Consider the following 22,018-nt stretch of genomic DNA (forward strand, 5'->3'; position numbering starts at 1 on the left):
GTTTCAAAGTTTGCTTAAACAAAAAGGTCATTGGGATGTTCAAAGACGAAACCGGAGGAAAACAGATTGAAGAGTTTGTTGGCCTCCGGTCAAAATTGTACTCTTACAAAATACATCAAGAAAAAAAAGAAAAAAAAATGCAAAAAATGCAAAGGTATCAAAACAAAGGTCATCGAAAAATACATTACCCACGACGATTTCAAAAAATGTCTCGAAACCAAAAAAGAAAAAGGAAACAAATTGAACGTCATCCGGTCCCATTTGTATGACATTTACACGGAAGAAATAAACAAAGTCTCTCTCAGCTCTGATGACGACAAAAGAATCATTTTGGAAGATGGAATACACACATTGGCTAATGGTCACTACAAATTGAAAAAACCATAGCAAGAGGGGGAACCATAGCAAGAGGGGGAATCAGAGCAAGAGGGGGAATCAGAGCAAGAGGGGGAATCAGAGCAAGAGGGGGAACCAGAGCAAGAGGGGAAGTCAAAAGTAAACGGTTGATCGCAGAGTGCAGAAAAATAATCGCAGAAAACAAAGAAATTTCAAGTAAGTCAAAAATGTTGATCGCAGAGTGCAGAGAGATAATCGTAGAGTCCAAAAGGCGAAAAAAAGTTCAGCTTTTACTCTTACGCCCAACCTCCTCTGATCGAGCTCGTCGAATATTTAAAAAGCCCCGTCTTTTACAACAGTGAAAGGGTTCTATTTGGAAACACGTCTTTTTGCGGTCACTTCTGCCTTTACGTCTTGAAAAAATGCGAAGAGGGAAACAGCTTTCAAGACGTCGTCAACACCCTTTGGTGACCGCAAATCGAATTTTAAAAAATTTCGCCCATTTAAAAAATGATTGACTAATTCAACAGAAGCGAATTCAGCGTTTGTTTCGACAATCTTGCAGCGGACTCAACAAGCAACGTTTATATTAAAACGGACGGATCCAGCACGATTACTGCAGATTTGGATTTCAATTTAAACAAAATCATTAATTTGGCAGAACCGACCAACTCACACGACGCCGCCACAAAAAATTACGTGGACACGCATTCGTCGGGAGGAACTGGCACGGTGATTGGAGCTGCGGACTTAGATTTAAATTTTCACAAAGCGATCATTTTGAACGAACCGACAAATCTTCACGACGCCGCCACAAAATATTACGTCGACGTCAGCCCAAGCATGTGTGTTAAAACAGACGGGTCGAGCACGATCACGGGAATCATTGACATGAACTCTCACAAGTTGATCAACGTTTCCGATCCAACCAACTTAAAAAACGCTGCGACAAAAGGATATGTGGACACCAAATTCGCTTACAATAATATTTCTTATGTCGACAGCTACATGACGTCGCACAAATTAGTCAATTTAGCCGAGCCTATTTCGGCTTCGGACTCAACCACAAAAAATTACGTGGACACGCATTCAGGAGGAACCTCAGTGGGAACGGCAAATTTGGATTTGAATTCCCATAAATTGATCAACGTGCTCAATCAAACAAACGGGCAAGACAGGGCGACAAAAAGTTACGCAGACGTTTTGTCGCAAAAATCCAATTTTTTAGGATTTGTTCCCAATTCAAGCTTTTCATCCTTGGGGTTAAAGTCTCAAATTGTGGCAGGATCAACCACCGCACCAGTCTTCAGCTTCGTAGACTGCGTTGGAGTTTTGAGAAGGTTATGGCTGGCATTTTACGGAACAGTCGGAGGAGGATTTGCCGTTCCTGGGCAAACACTCATTCAAATACTAGCTGACGAAGAGCTTGTAGTCGGAAATAGTTCAATAACCACGGAAGGAATAGGAATAAACACCACTGTCCTTGCTTGCGACTTACTCTTTTCCCCTCTCGGAGGGCCTTTTTACGCCGACTCTTTGCAAGGTTGCAACGTTTACAGCTCCACTTCCTTGGGAGGATATTTCACGCTCGACTTTCCGTTTGCAACAAACCTAACCATCAAATTGGTCAATAATAATACTGCTGCAATCACTTACTGGATTCAACCCTTCATTTCCACATTTACCACCATCCCTCCTCTCCTTTCCTCCATTAAATTGTACTCGGCGACGTTCAGGTACCTCAACACCGCTTACGGAAACGAATTTGTTTTGCTGAACACAATGGAAAAGGAAATGGCGTTTTTCTAAAATACATCAGGATGCACATCATTGGAGCATCTGGAAACTGGTGGGAATCCAGAGTCAGAATGTACGACGGAAATGCATCTCCAGGCAACGGCACTGTCCTCAGTCCATGGACACCTTACAATGCAAACAATTACAACACTTTCCCAGTTATGACGCCAGCAGCAAATACATCTTTTGATCGTCTGGATTGGAAGATTTTTACTTGTCCTCTTGGAACGGATCAAATTTGACTTCCTTTAACAACAAATCGACCGGGCTGCTGTACCAATCCACCGCCTCCATCGGCTCCACCACCACCATTTCCTTTTACAGAAATTTTGCAGAGTCTGACTCCATGCCCAGCGTCGCAGCTGGCAGAAGGCTCTTCGTCACGCTCAACTCTGGCAACGCGCAAGTCGGTCAATCCAGAAGCTTTTACCTTCTTCTCGGACAAGCATATTATTACGCCTAATTCTCAAGCGTTAAAAAAGAAATGCGTCGGGCAAGATTTAAACACCTTTACAACAATTAAAAAGTTTTTTTTCATTACGCATTATCACGTCATGAAAAAAAAATGTTTTGTCATCGGAATTTTTTTTTTTTTTTTAAATTTTTTTTGAAATTTTTTTTTGCATATTTTTTTTGAATATTTTTTTTGAATATTTTTTTTTAATATTTTTTTTTTTTTAATATTTTTTTTAGAAAATCATTTTTTTTGTCCCAGAAAATTTTTACCCCGCGATTATCAAAATTTTCACAACGAAGATGAAAAAATGATTTTGTCCCTGAACTCCCTTTTTCTAGTAGTAAAACCCATAACCTTAGAACAGTGTTGGTAGCGTTGTTTGTTTTAAGCTAGTGACAACTATTTTAAATGTAACAGTTTCAATTAAATCCTAAAACTCCATAGACCTTTACGAAAAATTCTTGTTTTTTATTTGAAATTCTTTACTTGAGCCAAAAAGTTGATTGATGGAAAACCTGCGTTTTGTTTCTTTTTTACTGCAAGTTTTAATCATTGACTGAAAGTATTCATCAAAACTCTCCCATTGACAACAAATAGTTACAAAAGCTCTGGAAAAGTAAAATTACTTTTTGCTTTAAAAAAATAAAGTCATTAAATATTCTCAAGCATCAATAAAGTTTTTGGGTGGTTTTAAGAACTGGTTTAATAAAGTCCACACTGAGAGTAGCCAAGATGGATTTTAATTGAAAAAAGCTCAAGCTTTAGTTGAAAAAATGTTTGTTGCTCGAGTTGTATATGCCTAATATCTCTCAGTACTCACGATCTAAATATGGCAAAGTTCAGTAAAAAAGTAACTCCTAATTCGGCACAGAAACACAGACCCAATAAGCGTTTTAATATAAAGTTAGAATGAGTTATCTATTAGCTTTAAACTGCAAATAAGATTAGTTTTTTGTGAAGTTAAAATTTTTAGAGGAAAAATGTTACATATTTTTCAATTTTTGAATGAGCAAAAGAATATGTAAAAAGTCTGCATTTTAATGAAAACGGATCCGACAGACCGCGCGGATTAAAGAGATTGCTATAAGTTGTAAGGTAGCAACTGAGTGTTAATAAGCTCAAGAAGTTTTAAGAAGAAGGTTCTACTAATTGTGTGTGCTGTCGTTGCTTTTGTGAGCGCAAACAGTAAGTCAGACCGACGTTTTACTTACCGTGTTTGGTTAAAAGAGCTGAAAGTTTGAGTAAAAGACTTTGAAACACGAAAACGCCTTTTTTCTTGTCACCGTTATACTTTTCGGATTGCCATTAGATTTGGTATGCCGAACACGCTTAATTTTTTCTTTAGCTTTTCAATTTCCTTTTCATACACAAGTAAAGAAATTTTTTTGTAGATATTGTAAATAAACAATGACTAAAGAATGAACTTGTGAAAGACATTGAAGCTGAAATTTAAAAAAAAATTCTTTCAGATGATAATGACGAAGTGGAGGAAGATGATGATATCTTCGGTGATTTTTATATAAATAAAACTTTTATCTTTATAAACTTAGTAATCTAGTATTATATACATAAAAAATAGAAAGTAAAACCTTCTGTTGCTTAAGTCCTTGAATTCCATTTAGATTTAGGAGAACGTCGCGTGAAAGATTTGTTCACTATTCCAGGAGTTAATATCCCGAGCGTGAGTGTGCCAGGTAACCCTTCAATCAGAATTCGTATCCCTGGAATTAGACGTCTTGGAAAAAAATAAATACGACTGTATATTTAAAAACTTATTATTTTTCTGAATATAAATAATACTTTTTTAATATTCCGATGATGTTAGAAAGTTTTATGCATTCGTTTTTGTTTTGAGCACTTGGTTATTTTCTTCAAAAAGCTCTAAACGATACGAAATATAAGAACTAGAGTGTGTAGTTACCAAGTTTAACTATAAACAATCGCTTAATGATTAACTTGCCTATATTCATATACAAAGCTATTGTTTGCATCGAACTGAGTGCACCAAAAAGAAAGATGTCTCTAACCATTATTCACTTTTAGCGCCATCAGCGTTTTCGTCTTGTGTTGAAGACATAAAAAAGCAAATAACGCGGTGATTGCTGCTTTAGAAAGGAAAATAAAATTCTAAAAGGTCTGCTAACGAATCTTCTTTTAAAGGGTTGGAGTCAGAGATCGAATAATGAGGATTACCAAAGACAAAGTTGTTTTATCGCTTGCCATTATTTTTACTTCTATCATGAGAAGGTGGAGCGTTTTTAAACACACTCTGCGGTTCTCACTTTTCTCAACAGAAATGCTAGAAACTTGAGAACCGTAAGAGTGTTCGTGTGATGTTCTTGAACAACCAAAACTAGTATTTCTAGTGGTAAAACTAAAAGATGCCTAAAAACAATGAAAAAGGAAATCTAGTGAAATTAAAGAAGCAGACAAATTTATCAGAAAGTAAAGAACAAAACCATGGCAAAAAAATGGTAAAGCTAAGTTTATTATGAAGCGAAAAGTAAATTTTGCAGTTCAGTGCACTTACAAATTACTCGAGCAGATGTATTTTCAGTTTGATAACAAGGGTTATAGATTTGCCTGGATTTTAGATGTCACATACCGATATGTAGCAGTAACTACCGATATGTAGCAGTATTATACTAATATTATAGATATCTAATAAGTTAAGTTTACGCCGACGTCGGCCGCCCGTTGTAGTGCCGTGCTGTCTTGCGAATCGTATTTATATCGGCCCGTTTATTTGCAAGTTGAAGGCGGTTAAAAAGCGGACCGATGGCGGAAAACCGCTTACTTTTTAACAGCGTTCGGTTGTCGGCAATGCAATGTTGGTACGATTGCGGTTCAATATAGGACCTTTAGTTGTTTGTAATACCATTTCTAGAGATATAATTACGATATTACAAATTTCCATTTCTAGAGATATAATTACGATATTACAAATTACATTAAAGTCATAATGAAATTGTTAACAAAATATAATATACAAGAAATTGGCAGGTTAGTGTTTAATTTGTGTTTGCTAATCGATTTTTAACTCATTAAATATAAGCAGTTTATTTTGATATCTGCAGTGATAGATTAGGCCATGTTTATCATCATTCCGATCAGATGCAATTTATAGTAGGCAAGTCATTTCGTGGTAAAAATCACTTTATGTTACTTTACTCGTCTGCAGATTTCTAATATTGCCCTGAAAACAGACACAGATATATTATCATAATATAGCAATGAGACATTTAAGAGATATTGCAATGAATATATTACAAAAAATACTATGTAACACTATACTTACACAATATAACACAATAGAACACTAGCCTTCTCAGGCTTTACATGCGTCTTTTGAAGGTACAAGCTTTTACCTAGAAATTCCTTTTTCATGTATGCCTACATGATAAATACAAATATAGTTTGCATGTTGAACATAGTTTTTCACTGTACAAACAAAAGCATAACTTAATGTAATAAGCTATGAAAATTCCCTTAAAAAATAAAAAAGCTATAAAAGTGGTGAATAACTGGCATACTGATTCCATACAAATTGTTAAGGGTTGTAAATAAGTATATGAAACAGTTTTTTTTCATAAAATAAATTACCAGCAAGCATATAAAGAACAAAAGTGATTTTCTTGCACATTACTAAAATTTGTTGATTTAGTTGGTTACTAAACCTTTACTTATTTTTCGTTAAAAAAATTGCACTATGTATTTTTGAAATTTTATATCCTAGAGTTTTTATAGTGAAAGAATGTTTGTAAACAAAGCAAGTTTTATTGCTCAAACTGCATAGATTTTTGAATTAAAAAAGGAAGCATCTGCTAGACAATTTAAAGAGTATCTTTTCGATGAAAATTTTTTTGAATAAAAAGTTAAATTATCTACACTCTGTAAAAAATGTCTGAAACATCACCGTTTCTTTTTATTCTGTCATTTTCTGAAAAAGAGTACACTCTTTTTAAAAAAAAATGCATAACAGTATATAATAATAGCATATCATAGTATAATAGTCTGTGATAGTATTATATTATATAATAGCTGTATTTAAATAATACCATTTCTTAAGGTAAATACTATATTTTGATACAAAAGAATCAAAATATCTGATGCATATATATATCTATATATATCTATATATATCTATATATATATCTATATATATATATATATATATATATATATATATACACTGCAGGCCAAAAGTTTCCGGACACTTGATATTTTTTATATAAAAAGCTAAAATCTATCCTTTATCATTAAATTAAACAATAATATTAATTTATAATACTTAAACTTACTAATTTTAAGTGTTTATGTAAGTTTGAGGTCAGTAATTAGGTATTACTGGCCTTAAACTTACATAAATAATTTTGTTTTTTAATTGCTTATTTTAACTTGATATACAGCGTTACATTTCTCTTAAGAGTTTGGTCTTGTTAAAGTTATTTATTTGTTGAAACATGAAGGAAATATTTATAATATAATGATATCCGACTAAAATGATTTAGAATATTTAGTTTTGTTTAGTTTTCATTTGGTATTAATGACGGTTGCATTAAAAATCTTCAAAAAAATTTCAAAATTTTATAATTCGACTATTTAATTAAAAATATGGGTAAAAATTCTCCTTTAACGGTTGCAAAACGTTTTGAAATAATAACATTACATAAAGAAAGTTTTTCAGTTCGTAAAATTTGCAAAAAATTACAAGTTGCCAGAAGTACTGTACAAGATACCATCGAACGATGGAAAGAAACAGGCATTTTTAAAGACAAAAAAAGATCTGGTAGACCACGGAAGACAACAAAAGCAGAAGATAATAGTATAATATTGATGAGTAAAAGAAATCGAAGACTTACGGCCCCGGAAATAACTTCAGGCTTTAACAGAAGTCATTCAAAATCTATTTCATTAACCACTACGAAACGACGTCTTAGACAAGCAGGACTTTCTGGCCATATAGCAGTCAGGAAACCGTTGCTACGGATTGGAAATAAAAAGAAAAGGTTAAAATGGGCTACAGACCACCAAAATTGGACAGAAGAAGACTGGGGAAAAGTACTATGGACCGACGAGTCCAAATTTGAACTGTTTGGACAAAGACGTTGAATTTACATCAGAAGAACAACAAAAGAAAAAATGATCCCAGAGTGTTTAGTGCCGACAATCAAGCATGGTGGTGGGTCAGTTATGGTATGGGGATGTTTTTCTTCAGCTGGCGTAGGTGACCTAGTTAAAATTGAGGGTATTATGAAAAACGAAGAATATAAAACATTTCTAGTAAACAATGCTATACCTTCTGGCTTAAGAACTATTGGTCGTGGTTTTGTTTTTATGCAGGACAATGACCCTAAACACACCTCAAAGTTATGTAAGAACTATATAAAGGAACAATTGGATAATGGTGTCCTCAAAAAAATGACCTGGCCGGCCCAATCACCAGATTTGAACCCAATAGAGTTACTTTGGGAAGAATTGGAAAGAAAGGTCAGACAAAAATGCCCAACATCCCAAGACCACCTGTGGCAGATATTAGAAGAATCCTGGTTATCAATTACACCCGAAATAATAAAGAAATTAATAAATAGGATGCCACGGATCGCAAAAAAAGTGATAAAAACTCGTGGGTTATTTTTTGACGAAAAGACAGTTTGATAATAATAGTGTTGTTAGTATTTTTTTATTTCATTTTTTGTCTTTTTTTTTTTTCTTAAATTGTAACTATATGTATCTTTTAAAAAATAAATATGATATTTGAATTTTATTGAAATAATTATGGGAGTTTGAAAGAAAAAATTAAACAAAATCCAACTGTCCGGAAACTTTTGGCCTGCAGTGTATATATTTCGATATATGAATCCATTGGATTTAAACTACGGGCTATAGTGTCTGATGGAGCAAGCCGAAATAGAAAATTCTATAATATTCATAAACCGGATGAGTGCAACAATATAGTAGATGGAGTAGGTCTCTAAACATGGAGCCATTGTGCTCTAGGTTGCTAAAAACCTCTTGATATTTCGTATTATTTATTAACTCTCAAGTATATGATCTAAATTTCTTTTCAACATCCGCTTTATTTCTTAAAATATTAAGAATGCCTTGCTATATAAAGTTGAGCTTAAAACTTGGTTCTATTGCTGTTATCTTTAATAAGTAAAAGGAAGTTGATGTTAAGCGAGCCCAAAAATTTTCGACCAATCCGACAGACTTTAAGAGAATTGAATTTCTATTGTTTAAAACAAAAGATTCGTAACAATGCGTAACTTGCATGGTTTGAAAAAAAACAATAATGTTGCACGTCCATCTCTAATACTTCCGGGATTAAAGGCATCTTAAACTGCTTATTCCGACAAACGTTTTGTTAAGATGTCTTACGAATGTCCTAAACTGGTTATTCCAAAAGACGTCTTTTTAAGATGCCTTAAGGACGTCTTAAACTTGTTGTTCAGACTGACTTCTTGATACAATGTCTTACGAAAGTCTTAAACTGACTATTCCGAAAGACGTCCTGTTCAGATGTCTTACGGACGTCTTAAACTAGTTGTTGGAAGACGTTTTAATGAGATGTGGAAAAGCCGTCATTAACACGCCTTTATTTAGTTGCAGACGTCTAGCCGAGTTAAAGATAAGTTAAATACGTCTTAAAGTCGTCACATGTTTGGTGGCTAAGTTTTAGTCACAAAGCTTTAGTAAAACGCCTAACGCTTCAAAAAGAAAAAGGTTTCGAAAAAAAATGTTGGAATATTCCAAAACTACCTAAAGTTTCGATCGTTTTTTGAAACTTTGAGTTAGAAAAAAGTTTAAAAAAATGAATCAACTTTTTCAGAAACCCAAAATTGACTATTTTTCAAAAACTAGCTTTTTCGTACAAATCGATATTTTAGAGGTAGACACAACTTTAACCAGACAAAGTTCGTAATTCCCTAAACTGTTCTTTAAAAATCTACTCATATAAGAAAAACCCTTTATGTGAGTATTTTAAGTGAGTACCCTATTTGTTATTAGTCAAATGTGAATAAAACTTATTTTATAAGTGTTTAATTAATTTTAGTAATTCTAACAAACAAAGATTACCGGGGAGGACCCCAGTTGTCAACTCTTTCTACATTTGATAAAATAGGAGTTTTGCATGAGAGGATTTCAATAAACTTCAATGTTAAACATTCATCAATCTCTCGAGCACCTGATAATGGCTGATTAAGATAAGCAACTTTTTAATTTGCACTTACATTAACTACTTATTAATTTGGTATTAGAAGAAATAGGCAAGAAACAGTAGGGAAACCTGTTGCATCTTTTACCACTTTCTGTTTCCGGGCAGTTGCATCTGGACTATTGAGTCAATTTAAACCATTTCAAAGTTGGTGTTATTCTCTCATATTTTAAGCAAAAATAATATTTCTGACTTTTTCCTCATTCGACCAAAAAACGTCATCTTGAAGTATTATTTTCAAGCTTTTTTAAAAAGTGGTCAGGTGATCGATGACACAACATATACGTTGGTACAACATATACGTGGTACCTTTGACCTTAATGTCATTGTTAGAAAATCATGCATTATTTGGACTAATTTAATATTATGGTTTTGTTAAATATTAAAAAGAAACTTCTGGCCAATATCATGTCAATAAAGGCTTACATAACCATTTTGTAAGCAATCAAAGTTATCTAAAGTAAATCTAAAAATTCAATCCTTACAATCTGGGGGAGATTTTGTACTAAGATTCTTTTTGTACTTCAGGCCACCCTAATTTAATCAAAAAATATCAACTTTTAAGCTATGCAGCTCAGTCAGTTGGTTGGTAAAACCAATTTATTCTTTGCTTTAATCCTTTTTTAAGTCTAAGAGGTCGTTGCCTCGGCAAGTGAAAAACAGAAAACATTTCTTGGTGATTTGAAGTAAAGTTTTATTTCTTACTACATTTATTGTTATACAACCCTAGATAAAGTAACTTTTTATTTAGGGTTGCAAGCTTCATCATAATTTATATTTATTTTGGATTTGGTATGTTGTAAGGGGGGAAGAAGAAAGAAATTATAAACATAATCATTAAGCTTTACTCAACGAATTCGTGAAACGAAAAGTGCGAGGCAGCCAAAACACTTGGTGGACATGCATGTACAGATGCATGAAAAGTAAAACAGTAGACAGCGTTATAGTATAACACTGCTTTATTAACAACTAGAAACTCACCCCTAACTACACTGATAAAATGATAATGGAAAGGAATTGTACATTGAGTTTTTTTATTAAAAATAACATAGTTTCATCCTGAGGAGAGAGCCTAGAACAAAGAAACTTGATGCTCGTTTTAATTGAATGAAATTTTCATCTTATTTAATGTTACAGATTTTTACGGACGTTAAGAATTAATAAGTAATAGGAGCGCTTATTTACCAATCAAATTAAGTTTTAGTAAAAACAAAGTTTAATTGCATAATTAAATTTAGACACGATAAAAGATTGCTTCGCAGGCTGATAAAATGCGTCACGGGAAATAAGGGTGTTGTTTTTGATTTATGTTTTATATGACCAATCAAAATCCACCGTGTTGTTATCAACAAATAAAAAGTTGCATTAATATTTGATTTACTTTGGATTAATAAAACCTTTTAGATTTATGATTGGTACGTTTGACATATCGCGCCGATTTAAGTCATTTTGTCAACAACACTTTGCTTACAACTTGTTTGAGACTTTTCACATATTTTCATTTGGTTTAAACTATTACGCTGAAAGCTTTCACTGAAAAACAAGTTTTTATACTATGACAACTCAAAATGACAACAGAAAACGAATATTGGGACTTAATGGTGTCAAATAATTGGAAAACGGGAGAAGAATGCACTAGTTATCCATATGAATTTTTAACTGAAAAAGGTTTTAAGGTTTGAATTGATAAAATCAACATGGTTGGTGATTAAGGAAGTGAAATGGCAAAAGTTGTAGCAAAATCAGAGGTTATTTTATTACTAATTTCCAAAGAATGGGAGAAATCGTTTAACTGTAGCAGAAAATACACAGATGCGAATTCGTGCCGGAAAGAAATCATACCTATTCAAGTTGAAAACTACCTGCCTCCCTCTTCTTCCAGTTTAGTTCTTTTTTTTGCAGGGAACATATATCATCAACTATATAAAATTCAGGAAGAAAAAAAGAAAAAGATACTATAAGAAATGAAGGATTATTTTGGAGAAAGTTACTTGATCGAAGCTACGTAAAAGTATTTTTACAAGAGACTTTATAAAAATCATTTGTTTGTTAATTTATTTCGTTACTTTAATCTAATTCAAATATAATTTCTCCAAATTTGAAAGAAACTATATCAATTTCTCAGTTTTATGTAGAACGGACCTTCTTTTAATAAGTTGCACTCAGACGTTGAGTTTGTAAGCGAGCGCGCTCTCCTACTTGTTTGTTTGCTTTTCTTTGTCGCTTCCTACTCTCGTTATCAGAGATAGTTTAATTCTGAAACGAAAGAATCTAGAATATCCATAATAGGTGAATATCATTTTGGTTTTATGTCAAGTCGTGTTGAGATAACAGATAACATGCAACAAATGACAAGGTCTTTTGCAGATCAGCATTTTTCCATTATTTTTGCTAAAGCTACCTGCAGCTTCTTCTTTTCCTACACAGTCCTGACTCAGACAGCTTCAAAATACGATAAACGCGTTAACTTACGTCGTCCTCTTAGTTTTTTCGTTCAACTAACTGCTTCTTCTTTTTTTAAACATGGCTAGTGTATCAAAATATTTTTTTAATGAAACATGCAGAGAAATTTAAATATAGTACTTTAAGCAATTGATATTAAAAAAAAACAACAAGCAATAACTGTTAGTCTTAAAAATAGCCAGTCAGAAGAAACAAAGATCAGTTCTTTGTTCAAAATCTTTTTTCCAGATGTGAGATGCAAGTTTATTCGCTCGATGTCTCGCTGCGTTTAGTTGCATCACACGTTACGCTTTAACAAATAATTGATGCAAAATGCATCAATTCTATGTTGAGTAACAGTGATTGGAGCTAGGAAACGGAATCAGAAAGTTCGGCTCCCCCTTTCCCAAAAGTGGATGGAATAAAAAAACATTAAGCTATTTGTAGCAACTTAAACAAAATTGAACTTCATTGGAAAAAATTAAATGTAATCAAAAGTTTCTTACCGTTGATAATAAAAAAACAAAAAACCAATGTAAAGTTTACAACCCCCTCTATTTAGGGTGAAAAGTTCTTCGAAATTTATTTCATATCGCAACTGCTAAAAATCTTTTTTAAAGATATTTTCCCATCGTTTTTTCGTGGCTATTTTTTTCCAGTTACAACGACTCTATAAATCTGCATTCGATTTTCTTTTCGGCGAAAAGCAGACGTTCTTTCTCCCTCAGTGCAACCAACTCCGAATTGCATTGAACTGTGTTGGTTGCACATGAGCATTCGCCTCTTTGTTCAAAATTGTTTTTCCAGATGTGAGATACGGATTCATTCGCTCGATGTTTCGTTGCGTTATCAATGATTTATTGAAGCATAACGTTTGGTTGGCACGTCAAATTTAAAACTTCTTCTGACTCACACGCAGATGCAGAGCAGTTTGCATGAGCAACTTGCTCTACATCTACCTGTGAGCATTTATCCTGTTAAATCAGCGCTTCATGCTCGGTGCGAAACGACTCAACCTTCAACTTCCTTGCGCCCTCGTCTGACAGTTTACGGTTTGCTTCAAACGCTTGATACATTGCCGTTTTCTCTGGTATTGCATCTCCATCTTGATGGACCGTCAATAACTTAATGTGTTGCTCATAGAGCATTATCTGCTCTGCTTGTGATGTGTTTTTTTGTTCCAGCTGCTGTTTTTCATTTTTGAGGGCTTTGTTTAATCTTTGCAACATGTAGAGCTCGAGTCTTAGTCTTTCAATTTCGTCGCGTTGCTCTTGAAAATTTTTTCATATGCCTTCGATTCTGAAATATTGTCTTGAAGCAGTCGGTTCTTGTGAAATCTCTCATCATCTCCCGAATATTGCGATAAACGTTAGTTTTCAAGCTAAATTTAAAAGCCACATTAAAACAAACTAATAAAACGTTAACTAGCGCACGTCGGCAAGCAACATGGCCATGTCATGACATACGTCTGTGTGTCATGTGACATGTCGTATGGCAAAGACGTCCATAAGAATGACGATGAAAATGCAACAAGAACGAATATATTGTATAACAGTGTCATAACCTACCGAAACAAGCGGGGAATATTCAGTATTTACTGACTTAAATCACTCACAGATGGAACATTATTTTGTTCTTTGCTGCTTTCTTCTAATCAGGATGACATAAAGGTAAGAGAGTTCATGGCGAGGGGTTCTAATTTGACAATGCTAAGAACATTTCAGTTAGTAGCATGATTTTAGGTGTAAAAGACAGGCAACTTCCAGAGATAGTGCAAACTTTTAAATTTTTTATACTCTTGTTGGAGTGAAATAAGTATGATTAACAAAAAGTTAGTTCAGAACTATCAACCCCCCCTCGCCCCCCCAGCCTCCACCCCAATACACACAAACTCTCCCAAATATGGATGGAAAAAAAAAAACTTTCTGTTGCATTTTATAGTTAAAGGGAAATGTTTAAAACAACTTTGATTACAAAATCGGGCATCCATCTCCAACACCAACAAACAAGCCAATTTGACACCTACATCTCCTAAATTATAAAAAGAAAAACAATTTTACTTTGTTACTTGTCAGCAAGAAAGTATAATTAAAGCAATAAGCAATAAAAGGAAAAATCATTTGCAAAAATAATAAGTAATAAAAGCAATTTAACATTTTAACCACATTAATTTAAAAGCATAACAAAGAAATTAAACAACGACATAAAATTCAAATATTGCAAAATATAATAGAAATCCTAATTAACAACAACAAAAACCCAGCACAAGAGCATTTTAAAGATCTGAATGTGATAGTGAGTTAGCGGAATGATATGGATCTAAGGTCCGTAGGATTTAAAGAAATCTATCATTTGGACTTTCTCTTTTGGCATACGGCAAGGAGGAAAAGGAGGAGGAGGAGGAGGGTAGGGATTAACTTTGATGAGAGGAATTATTGATTTCAATGAGGAGTTGAAAACAGCATTTTGATAGTTGAAAAACAAAAAAAAGTAGCCGCCGTATATGTGAAGAAAATAACAGAAAAAAAATTATATATATATATGTCATTTAAAAAACGCTAACATATAACAAAAAGAAAAAAGAAGGACAACTAAAAGTAAGAAAAAAAAGTTTAAAGCTTTATAAAAATAATAAATATCAAAAATAATTACTAAAAAACTTTAAAGCATAATAACAATAATGATAACAATAATAACAAATAACATCAACAATGAAGAAAATCCCTACAAGAACTAGTTTATTCAGCTGAAGTTTTAAAAACGGTTGTGACTTTTTGCGATTCAAACTCTCGTATTTTCAAATCAAACTTGTGATATTGGGTTGTTACAGTTTCCAACGTATTTCTTCAATGTTTACAGAAAAATAATTGGTTACAAACGAGTAAGCGGGCATTTCGTTCAGTGAAAATCAAGACTACACTAGTGTCCGCAAGGCACACTTATGCGATGTTAGCAGTTATGTTAGCAAAAGGTCACAACCGTTTTTAAAACTTCAGCTGAACAAAAGCGATGAGCTATCGAACAGAAAATCTAAAATTTTTAAAGATTGATCCTAATTTGCAATCGGTCTTTCTATACAGGTTGAACAGCTATCTCAAGTTGGAGGTGTAGATGGCAAAGACACAACCTCAAAAATAATTGTCAAAATGTTTTTGGTGCAGCTTCAATGTAAAGTAAACATGAAAGGCGGTGGCAGTGGAAAATTACCATTGCAAATGTCTGGGTTATAGAGCCATGTAATTGGTAAATATGCTTTCTTTTTTTTTTTTCCTCTGGAGGTTGAGAAATATTTTCAGTAAAGATTTTACTCAATAAATACTGCATTACCAAAGAATTGGTAATGCAGTATTTAGTCACTGATCTCTATAATAACTGGATAGCGCAACTCCGAGCAAAACTTCTAATTTTTTGACGCCAAAATTGCCATATTGGAAAGCCCCAAAAATTTAATTCCCGTAAGCCTTAAGTTCTGTTTTTCGGCTTATCGCTTTAAATACACATATCAGATTTCAGCGTTCTGGGGCTTTCCAATATGGCGATTTTGGCGTCAATTTTGATATTAGAGATGCGCTATCCATTTATTATAGAGATCAGTGGTATTTAGTGTGTAAAATTTTTACTGAAGTAACGAGGAACTGTAAAAATTTTAGTTATATTTTGCTTTCTTTAATTATCTGCTTCACTTAAAAATGCGGTGAAAATTTCCTGTTCGAAATGATGGTACAAAAAGCACGTAAAAGTTTTTCATCGATCAGCAGTCTGAAGTTGGGAGAATCTTAATCGTTAAACATGGTTTTATTTTAAACTAAGTATAAGTAAAACAATAGATAATGCAATATGTAATTTGAAAAGTTTGTACCGAAGAAAAGAAGAACTGAATCATTTGTCATTTTAAAATTCTTTTTAAATGTTGTTATGTTTATTATTCAATGTTTTTTTATTTATCATTTTTAATGTTTATTTTAAAATTCTTTTTTGTATTTACATTTGAAGCGCTGCCTGCAGAAATTGCATAAGTCACACATTTTTGATTTTGAGATAAACATTTAAAGATTTTGATTGCACTTTGAAGTTTGCCCTGTATCTGCAGGTTGCATTGTAGTGGATAGTTAAGAAATATGACTTTGTATAGATTGTTTTTGGTATAAGATTTTGTGATATCAACTTCTCCAATTTTTTCCTATTTTCTTTCAATTTTTGCAAAACATCTGTCGCGAGGCATTATGGAATGTCCCGGCACAAGGCAATTTATTTCTTCGTTGGTTTTTTATTGGGTAATGTTATTACTTCGTTGGGTCCTTTATCTGCAGCATTTTCTGCATAACTTTAAAGGATTGTCTCTTTGAGAAATAATGTTTACAATATCAAAATTGTGTAACAACGTGTAACTGTCTTTTGTAACATTCTCCGCTAACATTAGTTGTTTGAAGCAGAAGATTTTTTTCATAATCCATGCATAATGCAAGGCTCTCACCTCTGGTTTTACCAACTCATTTCTTTTATTCTGTCGTAGAAAACCCAGTTGAAAACATTGTCTGGAACAAGTGGCTGGTATTTTCTTGGGACGCTTGGTAGATGTGCAAGTTGAAGGGAAGGTGTTGATAAAGAATGGATTAGGGAATGGATTACTCAGGTATTTAATTTCAACTTCCATGAATTTTAGTCTGCACTGACATCTGCAGTTGGGATGTGCCCAATATTTTCTAGTTAAAGATATTTGAGAATTTAAAGATATGACTATTAGTATTGTGAAGAGTAATGTAAATTTGTAATGTAATTTTATATAATGAAAATGATCAATAACGATCTTTATCGTTATATAATAATGCAACCAAACAAATGCTTTGGCATTACGAAAAGATAAGTTGAAGACTACTCAATAGAATGCTATCATTATCATAAGTCTTGTTCTTTTATTTAAATAAGTTGATATAGTAATATTTTTTATTTTAACAATTAAATGTTAATGATTATAACTACAAAACAGTTTTTCTTGCTATCTTTTTTTTTATCCTTTTATTTACCTTTTTGCACCAATTTTCATAATCACTTTTCTTCTTTTGGAGGCCATGATGGTTTATTTGAATGTTGACATCATTATTGAAAATGCCCCTACTATTTTTTAAGGGCTTCAAAATGTTTTATTTTTCAAAATAACCAGTACACAGGAAAGATTATTAGTCCATTAATGAAGTGACATTGTCCTTTTTCTTTTTTTTCAAAAATGGACAAAAACGGGCAGTTTTTGTAGGCAGGTCTTCATTCGCTGTTGTTTGTTTTCGTTTACAATTTTGTTACCATTTGAAATTCTTTGTGCTATTGTTGTTGTTCTTTGTTATTTTTACTATATTAAGAAATTTTTTTTCGTGAAAAGTTTTTATTCTTTGTTGTTGTTTATTTTAAAATTGACTTGGTTATACTTTTAAGTTCTTTTTCTTGTTATTGTTTATTAAATTTATAGTTAACAGAAAAGCTATAGAGATTTCCAAAAGCCTTCTTTCTCAAAAAGTAGACATTAATACAAGTTTCTTCTGATACAGATTTATCCATTGATGAAATCCAAAAACTTATTTAAGTAAGAAAATATATGAAACACTATAATTACAGCTTTGCTAGGGAATCCACACATAAAATAACTAGAAACTTACCAAATTTACCCATGGTTTTGAATGCTCTCGTATTTATATGATGATATAAATACGAGAGCTTTCAAAAACAGGAGAATAAGTTACCAGAAAATAATGAAGTTTATTAGAACAATGGAAGGATATGAGCATTGGTTTGAAAGATTCAAGCGAGTATTACCTGCATTTAATTAAGGGATAATAGCTGAAGAAAACTTAGTAAAGTTTCAGTTATTTCTTTTAGACACAGGACAATTTAATGCTAATTTTGATTTAAAAGAACTGAATTATCTTGGTTATCCAAAGTCTCCATTTGCAATGATGCATGAGAAATCTTATTTACGGAAGGTTGAAACATGGGCAATGCAGCTTTTACGTTTTCAATATCAGGAAAAATATGCTGATTTTGGGCAATTATTTCCAATCTTTATTGATTCACACTTATTCTGGAAAGAGTTACCGAGATATTATAGAGTCAGTCAAGCATCAAATATTACAGATGCTTTAGTTTTATCTCTTATTAACACCTTGGAAGAAACGGGGGGTCAAGTGCTAATGTGGGTTGAAGTAAATCGACCTAACCAAGATATTAACGTTGATTGTCAAAAGATGGTTCAAAAATTATTAAAACGAAAAATAATTGAATTAATAGCAAGAAAGAGAAATATTCCAGAGACACTAGTTGTTATATTTAATGCTCTGCATGGTGAAGATCAAATAGATACAAGAACAATTGATTCACAGGTAGCTTTAGAACATTTAAACCAGGTTTTTCCTGAAATTAGAAAAGAAATGCAAGAAAAATTTAATAATCTTCATTCAAAATTAAAGGCTGCAATTGATGTTCCAAAAACATAGCCTAAACTAATGGGCATTATATTTCAGCAATGTAGTATATATAAAATACTGCCTGCTGAACGCGATACGCGAAAGAAATTACAGGATCTTTCTTCTCAAGATCGAAAAGCTTTCAATCTTCTCATTAAAGAATTAATTTCAAGACTTCAACCAAGAAAACTAACTATCGATTCATACAAAGGTGTTATTAAAGTCTGGAATCAACAGAATATTGCCCCATTGCTTGCACAATTATCTTTAATTCATTATTTTAAAGATGAATTCAAATATATTGAAACAATGGTTCTCTGCAATGAAAAAGAAGAGCCTCCGTTTGTAAATAGAGCTATTGAACACCTTGGATATCGCATAGATCCCATTAGAGTACAGCATATAGTTTTACAAACATATCCTACATTGTTGATGAAAAAGTAACCGCTGATTTCTGGAAAGCATTTAATAAAACCTCTATGATAACTGATCTTACCCCAAATGAAGAGCAAGAAGTTATAAAACAATTGCAGGAAATGGTGCTTGAACACATTGAAAGCATGTCTATATCACCTTCTGCCGAACCTTTTTCTTTAAATAATATAGAAAAGCTAAATACAGAATTACCTAGATTAAGCGATGGATTTAAATTCTATGCAAAATATTTAAAGAGTTACTTAGAAGATTATCTAGATAGATATAAGCCTGAAGATGCTTTAAAAGCTGAGGATGCTTTAAGAGCTGTAATTGAGGGAGAAATGAAACATTTATTAGATGTTTTTTTACAGGATTGTAGAGAAGGAAATATATCAGGTGCTGTACGAACAGTACAAAATCTTTCTGAAATTATGCTTCTGGATCTAAGCCATAATCCATTTGAACGTACATTACCTGAAATTAATCGAGCACAATTAAATGATCTTCATGTACAAGGAACCTTAGTAGTGCCTTATGGGATGCGCGCTTATGTGAGAGTATTTCAATTGTTAGATGCACAATATGGAGCTGAACACTTTCATAAACCATTAAATGTCTTTGTCACCAGCCAGAGTTACTTTGAATGGTTAGATATTCTTGCAAACCTAAGTAAAGAGCAAATATCTGTTTTTCAAATTCAACAAATAGTAGATACTCATGAGTCTGCAGATATTATGTTTATTGAATTACATCCTAATAATGTTTTAGCCTCAAAACAATTTGCCTTACATGTTGGGGCTCTTTTATCTCAAATGAGCAGTTGGCCCTATAAACATAGAACTCTAACAATTGATATGACCTTAAATGCTATGAATGATCAAGAAATTCAAAGTTTCTTATATTCAGAGGCATCTTCAGCTTTAATTCATTCTGGGGCATTAAATATTATATTAATTCAAAGTTTAAAAAAATTTGCACAATTAGGTCTAGATAAACGAAGTGCTGGTGCACTAACCATGATTAATAACAATGATCACTGGTCTGAAGTAAATGAAAAATTAGTACAGCTGAGTAAGGCGGAACACATAGATATATCAACGCTGAGCTTTTTTTCTTATTTTGCTAATATGCATTGGCCTGAGGTTGAATATTCAAAACTTATTAATGGAAATGCCAGATTTGTATACCAAGAAATAGTAGAACAAACTAATGAATTAGAGTTATATCGTTCTGGATTTCAAGTAAGTAGAAGTTCTGATCCTAAACCATGTTATGTTGCTATTAACACCAATGGTTTCATTACAGATCTTTCTTTAGAATCTGATAACATCAGAGATTTTGCATCTGATCTCCTAATACATTTTTTCTACCCTTTATGCCACTTTTATGATCAACCTATCTCTGAAAGATATAGTATAGGGTTCCCTTTGACGAGTGTTAATCTTGTTTTTGGTTCATTGAGATTAACCATTGGGTTAGAACCTAAAGAGAAGTTAAAGCAAGATGCTGAAATCTTAGCTTACCTTACATTTGTATTCAATGATTTAAGAGATAATCATAAGTTAAGTTTGGTTAAGGATGCAGATGCGCGCAGACATTTATTGAAGAGAAATTAAAAATATTTAAAGCCATGACTCCATGTAAAAAAAAGGAATACGAGTGGGAATATGACGGTCCTGTACCTATGGTAGGTCGCCCATTAAAAAGAAAGGTGAGGCTAAAAAATGGAAAGTTACATTTCTCTGCAGAAATACAAGATGGATTACTTCCAGAATGGACTAACCTTCGTGCAGAAGTTACAACGAGGAAATATGGACGAATTTCTATCGATGATCCAAGTATGACAATTGCAGAAAAGCGAATTGTTGCAGGATGCTTTACAACAGAATATAATGTCACAATTGATGCATTAAACAAAATAGCATACTTAAAAAACTACCAAGTCTTAGGATTATGGAATGCAAAGCTTTGTTATGGTCCTTTCTACTGTAATGATGCAAAACTATTTTGTGAACTTCATCAAAAGAAAATTTGCTTTTACTATAACGATCAAATATTAAATGAAGAAAATATAATTGTAAAGCAGGGTACTATAGAAACTGCATTAAGTGATATGGCTATTGAAGACCGTGCATTCTTAATTAGAGAAGGTTATTATCCTGAATTATTGAGATCGAATGATTTTGATGAGCAATATATTCCACCAAAAGATAAGATAACAATGCTATTTAATATGAGTGAAAACAAATTAGTTATTGAGCATGATTTTCTAAGCTGTACAGCTCCTGGTGTTAATATTTATCACAGGATTTTAGATGACCAGCAAACTTGTTATGAAATTGATTACTGGGATGAAAAAGATCCTATAGTTGCTAGATTCTTAAGATTAATTACAGCTATTTATGTTAACTAGCAAAAAGCAACCCGTAATACGGGTTATGGTCGGTCTGTTACTTAATTTATAGTGGCTGTTTTCCACAATTTTTAAGTTGCAACACCTTAACTAATACCCTTTTAGGGTATTAGTTAAGGTTTTGCCCTTTAAATTGTAAAGATTAAACCATCTGTAAAAAGAAAATAAAAAATTTGCGGAGGTAAAATAATTTACCAATTATTTAACATTATTTTCGTAATTTACATGAGATGAGTCATATCAGAGTAGGGCAAAACCATTTTCCTCTACATTACTTAATTCAACATATTGCGTTTTTAGTTACTAACACAAAATAATAACGCATCAACATGCTTTAAATTGACGAAAAAATAAATCGGAAATATTGTTATATTTTTATATCATGTAGTTTATTTAATCACATTAACGCAAAACGAACGTAATTTATACTTGATTTATTAATTATTTAGTAGCTACTTGTTACATGTTTCTTTAACAAAGGAAAT

Source organism: Hydra viridissima, unplaced genomic scaffold (genome assembly GCF_058129835.1).
Source record: "Hydra viridissima isolate aposymbiotic clone 2 unplaced genomic scaffold, HvirCarnegie_v1 scaffold_12, whole genome shotgun sequence".
Classification (NCBI taxonomy): domain Eukaryota; kingdom Metazoa; phylum Cnidaria; class Hydrozoa; order Anthoathecata; family Hydridae; genus Hydra; species Hydra viridissima.